Source organism: Mastigoproctus giganteus, chromosome 2, assembly GCF_048544385.1.
Source record: "Mastigoproctus giganteus isolate SK-2022 chromosome 2, ASM4854438v1, whole genome shotgun sequence".
Classification (NCBI taxonomy): Eukaryota; Metazoa; Arthropoda; class Arachnida; order Uropygi; family Thelyphonidae; genus Mastigoproctus; species Mastigoproctus giganteus.
In genome coordinates this window covers 203,398,558-203,405,178 of record NC_143576.1, presented here as the reverse complement: position 1 = coordinate 203,405,178, position 6,621 = coordinate 203,398,558, and positions in this window count along the sequence as shown.

Sequence of the window (6,621 nt, the reverse complement as noted above, 5' to 3'; positions counted from 1 at the left end):
TGGAGGGCTTGATAATGATGACATGTTTGTCCTGATTTCCCTGTGGAACTTGATCTGGGACACTCTTCTTGCCAATTCCTTCCCCTACAGCCCTGGCATAGGTCGGTCCTGGGTTTGGACTAGGTAGGTTTTGTGCATTTCCTTTTGTTTTCAGAATTTCATTTGCAATTGTTGTGTCGATTATTATCTTTTCCATTTTCCCCCAGATTTTGCAGAGCTCAGTTACCATAAAGGGGGTAATCTCATGGCCTGCTTGAAGAACTTCCAGAAATCTGTTTTTCAGGGCTGACATTTTTTCTATGTTTTCTACTGTTCCTTCTGTTTTTTGGTGTTTTGGTAGGTTTTGGACCTGTAATGCCAAATCCTCCGTTGTCTGTGTATCAACTTCCTTTCCCCTAATGTTTGTCCCTTCTTCATCTGTTTCATTGACTATCGTGATGTCTGGGTTTGGATTTTCCCTCAAAGTGGTTTTTCCCTGACATTTTTTGTGTCTTGTTCCCTTTCCTTTCATGGGAGTTGCCTTTTTTGTAGCAATTTTACCCTTAAGATTTTTTGGTTTGCTAGTAGGCTTTGGATCCATTTGCTGGTTTTTTAGGAACATGCCGGGAGTAATTGGACGCCCTATTTTCATCCTCTGCTTTTCATTTCCATTTGTTGAGGAGTCACTGCTAGAGTCAGTGCTCTCCGTCATGTTGGCTTGGTTTGGATCTGCCAAGCTTATCAGTTTGCAAGTTCGGCCCAAAGTTTTCTCCGCTAGGGGCGCCGCAGTGCCAGTTTATTTGGAACCACAATTGGGTGACAGGTTTTGAGTTTGAGCCGTCTCCGACAATTAGGGACGAAGTTATGCCACTTCAAAGATCCCGGGATGAAAGTCTGGTTGCTTTTTATCCCGCCATTTGCGGCGTTTTAGTGATATATGGTTGAAACTTGGCGAGTAGGTAGGGGATAGGACAAGGGGTCCGTGCTGTAATTTTCGTGGGGGTCAGGCCTTCCGTTCCCCAAGTTATTCGCAATCTCCTGATTGAGCCACCAGGGGGCGCTGAATTTTGTAGGGGGATGAAGTAATTGTTTTAGTTATGCATATTTTAATTTTCATAACTCTAGGTGCAATGGGGGCAGAGCTATGGGTATTCAAATTACTTGATGTTGTGTTCCTAATATTTTGTGTGGCACTATACAACTTCTAAGTTACCTTCTTACCTGGTGGTTGCTATGGCAACGCAAGGATCTCCTGCATTCACTAACGTGGCCCCAATGCCCGGATGTTGGCGGTCAAGCTGGGTTCCCGCCAATTCCTTTGTCTCCCAGTGGTAAAGAAGGCAATATGTCAGCCGTTGTTTGTCCACTATTTTGTCGTTGGCATGGTGGCCGAGAGATTACCGCAGAATAGGCTGGCAATTGATGCTATTTATGTGTGAGTTGTGTCCCCAGCATCACAAACAGCCTCCCAGTGTTCCAGAATTTAAAGGCACTTATTCGCCAAGATAGTTTGGGAATAAGACCACATCAAAATTTGTAAAACTGCCAGTTAGATATTCCTATATTGAGTGAATATGAGATTCCATGTTAAAATTTGGCTGAAGAATGCATTTTGCCCGCGATTTTAAAAAGGCTGCAGAAGCGCTAATATTTAACTGGCAGTGGTCAAGAAAGGCTCTTTTTACTCACCAGGGTTGGCTGTATACGATCCAGTTATCCATTTTTTGTTTTTAACTAGTTAACACAATTTTTTATATCACTTTCCAGGAGCACTATTTTCAACGTCTGTACATATCAACGGACCACTGTATCCACCCGGAACAAAACTATATATTTTTTGTTCAATCCTTGTCAAAAACCTATAAATGAGCCGGCCTAGAAAGCAACGTTTCTGATATCAATTGTTACAAATATCGCCATTTGAAATGTTATACCTCTCTCCATGAAGCCATCGCTGACCAAATATATTATCAAGGTTAAAAACGAAAAATAAAACCAATGAAATCGGTAAGTATTAAAAGAGGAATAAATTCAACGTGTAAATGCCCAAGGATGGAATTCAATTCTTACCACAAAAATTCTAAATGAGCGAGTGGTGCTCGCAATCTGATCATCTTGTTGTCGGATAAAATACCTGCATCAGATTACTCTAAACTAAATTACTCTAAAATTAGTTTGGACTGGGCTGTAAGCAAGCGTACTAAACAGGTAGCGCTTATAATTTGAATGGTACCATATCATCTTTTTCCAAGATCGTAATAAAATTATCCCTGTTAGGGTATATTTACCATGGTAATCCATTCCTCACCTGTATTGTAAATTTAATTTCATCGACAAACAGAAATGGTATTAGGGATATACGCATCCACGATAAACTCATAAGTCCATCTTCCAATTTTTTGAAAACCATATCCATTGAAAGAAAACTATTTATCATTTCATTTCTTTAATACTATACCTATAACACCAGATAACTCTTTGAAACAAAGGAATTTATACTCAACAACACTTGAGAATAATATGCTTTATTATTCAAAGAATAATAAAGACTGCTTGAAAGAGATTCTTTCTTCCATCGAGTCCTACGCACATAACACTGAGAACGAAAATTGCAAAGTTTGTGTTGAACTTGTTTATTGTACCGAGGACGATGGCCTCAACAGATGTTTCAAAATTTATGACTTTACAAGACGTTTTTATGATCTAACAGAACAGACTTGTGCAATGAGGCTATGAAAGGCATGCCAATAATTCGTAAATACAGTAGAAATATCTTTCTAGCCATACGTCCTGAGTTCTTTTATATTCATAACGCGATCCTCTACAAAAATCCTCTTAACGTAAAATTCCTGGTTATTTTTCTCTCCAGCTTCGTGTCATGAATTTCAGATGTAGTAAATCCATAGTTTATTGAGAGAGAGCACTTGCTTTTTCTTTTTATGTTTTTTTTTTTTTTTTCATTGGAATTCTTTGTGTTTATCCAGCGTGGTCTGATCGACCGTTACATGTCGTCCCTCAGTTTTTATGTGCTGCCATGCTTTTCAATATTTTTATTGTTTTTCTCCTAATCATTTGTAATTAAGAAAGCCCGAGCAAATTCTAAACGGTTGCTGATTTAAGCTTTTAGTTAATTAATTTATGTTTACGTTTGTTTCTAATATTATTAGCATTACAACGGACCACAGCCTTTTTCTGGATTTTAGATGCCTAACTGTCCGCATTTTATTACAAAGTATTGTACTGCAATGTGTCGGAATCAAACAAACAAGTATTAAATTAAATTTCAAAAGATAAAAAAAGATGTGCTCTATTTACATTTGCAAATTAAATCGTTTATTGATCGAAGGGCAGAGGTGGGAAATAGTAAGTCTGTCTCAGAATAGTCTAACGGCCTCTACAGTATGACTTGTCTTGAGTACGCAATTGATTTCGCAAATTGATTTTAACATCAATTGCGATTTTATTTTGTTGATTGAAAGTGCTTCTGTGTAAGAAATCCTCTTGTCTTTTCTGGGTATAAATTAACAAATCATGAATTTGCAAATACATCTGGAGTCTGTGTTTTTCGCCTTTTTAAATTTAATTATTAACTTCCACTTAATGCTTTACACAAAACAGAGATGTTAATTTTAAGTTTAATGCTTACTATGAACAAAAACACAGGTAAAAATGATACAGGAAAGTAATACATAGCTTTCCTGTATTATTTTTACCTGTGTTTTTGTTCGTAGTAAGCATTAAACGTATCTTTACCTGCAACCTGTTATTTTCTTTTCTTTCCGTTTTGCTCTGTGGCAGAATACTTTATTGAATATGAATCCAGAGCACATAGGCCTTTTTGCTTATAGCTATTTGTTGTTGTAGGGTTTTGGGAGCATTAGCAGCTAAGGTCATATTGCACCGTATATACTATCTGTAAATTGCGTGTTCTGTGGTCGATTTTCTGTTTGTTGGATGAAAAACCCGAATTTCAGGATGAAAAACCATACTACCATCTCCTGAGACCGACTAACTCAGCCACGTTGTGAAAAAGGCCCATAAAAATTCCTCCCATTCACTGACGAAACTCGAACTCAGGTCTTTTACACCTAGGGTGGGAAGGACGGTGATCCCACCAACTGTGCTACCCACGAGGCTAGGTACGAGAAACAAGCTGAATTCTGTCCACCTCAACTACTCTTGCTGAAAGGAGTGAGAGATCTGGCAACAAAGAAACGAAGTTCGAAAATTTGTAACAGGATTAAACCTGAATTATTTTTAACATTTTCGGTGAAGACCGTTTCAAATGTTTATAAACAAATAACGATGGGTGTTTTAAGAACTTCGTCCTTTTTATTACGATTTAGATTCAGTATTTGAACCAATGACATCAGTTTGATAGCATTACTATTTTGAATGGGTTCTTAAATAATATAAAACTGAAGAATGCTTTCAACTTATATAAAAATGAAAATGTAAATTCAATGAAATAACTTACATTCGGAATTTCACCATTATTGATTACTAATGGAAAGCCAAAAAAATTATTGCTGTTAAAAAAAATATTCAACCATTAAAAAAATACACAAAACACATAAAAAGTTATTTTAATCTTTTCCAGCATCTAACGCTTCTGTAGAGAGAGTGTTACTCTCTAATTTTTTGACTCTTGAAACAACTGCAACTGCATGTAAATCGTTCGGTATAGGTTTATCTGGCAAAAAAGAGATTTGGCTTGGCCACCCATGATCCTCAACCTGTGGTCTATGAATTTACCATGATCAGAAACTTTGAGCGTCTCTTCAGTGAGTAAACAGATTGTTACATTCCCACTGTCTGTCAACGCTATGACATACTAGAAAGAGCATGTGGCTTGTGGCTGTTCCTTGTAGAACTGACCGGGCGAACGGGGAATATCGTTTCCCCGCCTCCTGAAGGGAGGTAGGAAAGTCCTGCACAATGCTATGTTCAGGAATTTGGCCTGGTTTATTTTTCAATATAATCACTAAAAACAAATATATATATATATATATACACTTTATATGAAAACGATGCACGTAACTAGCAAAAGACATCATTTTTAACCTCCACATTGTTAGGAAAAAGCTAAGACTGTCACCTGGTGATGAATCATGGTTCCGCCACTTTCATTTCGAATCCAAACGTGCATCAGCTCGTTGTTGTTGTTGTTGGGTTTTAGGAGCATCGGCAACTAAGGCCATATTTTCTCCATGTATATTGTCTGTAAATTGCATGTGTTCTGAGGTCGATTTTCTGTTTGCTGGACGAAAAACCCGAGTTTCCGGGAGAAAAAACTATGATACTCTCGCCTGAGACCGACTAACTCAGCCAAGTTGCGAAAAAGGCCCATAAAAATTCCTCCCGTTATCGACAGGATTCGAACTCAGGTCTTTTCCACCAGGTGTGGGGAGGATGGCGATCCTACCTATCAACTGTGCTACACACGAGGGCTGCATCAGCTCAGTGGAAGCGTCTGTTTATCACCAAAAGAGACGTTTAAGACTGTGCCGTCAGCAGTGAAAGTAATGGTGACTACTTTCTGGAACTATCATGGTGTTCTTTTTGTGCATGTTCAAAGGCCTGGCGCTACCGTAAATAGTGCATAGTTGTTGTACACTTCTGAAAGAACTTAGGAATTCAATTCTCAAATAACGACTTGGCTATTGAACGTCCATAGCAACCCCCCCCCACCCATTTACACGGTCCTGTGGAGCACTGACGTAGCCCAGTGGTCAGGAGCGAGAGTGCATAACACGCGTTCCTTGAGTGGACCGGGGTTCAAGATGACTACTAAATACGATAAATATTTCTATTGCCGAGTTATTGTAAACTCTACTGACTTGGTTGTCGTGCGGGAGTATAAACAGAATTTTTTTTTTTTTTTACTGCCGTTGCATAACATCATAAGGCAAAATACTATACATGCAATCCAAGAAACTCGTTAATGATTTAGGATGAGACTCTTGATCATTTCTACAGCCCTGATCTCGGCCCCAGTTATTTCTATTTGTTTGGTCCACTTGAACAACAACTTGATGGCAAATCCTTTTCTGACGATGTAGAGTTGTGAACCTGACTAGTTATGACATCAACCGATGTCTTTTGACACAGGGGTTTTCAGAATTTGATAAAGCGATGGGACAAGTGTACAAATACTCCCATTATTATGTTGAAAAATAAATACCATTTTCAAGTCATTTACCTGCATTCTTTTATTTTCTTTATAACTTGCTTCCTGCTACCGGTTCATGAATTATATTCTAAAATATGCATTTATCCTGGACGACTGTTAGAGATATGGCATATTAAATTTTTAAAGTTTAATTTTTCATTTGGTGCGGACTTTCCAAACGCCCATTATTATACTTTTGCGCACGCAACTTATGTCTGAGAGGTATCTTTCAAACCATGAGTCAAATATAAATTTTCAACCAAAACAAAAAAAAAAAACAAAGAAAAAGAAAATTCATTTAAAACTTAATTTTATTTTTCAGTACGACTTAGGTAATTTCCTTTTGAAATGTTTTATCCTTATCAAACGACATTTTCCTCCCACAGTGCTTCAACGTTTGAAATCACTATATATCATGTTCAGGTAACGCACATATTGCAGTCCTCTTCAGAGCGAGGCACTCACTCCAA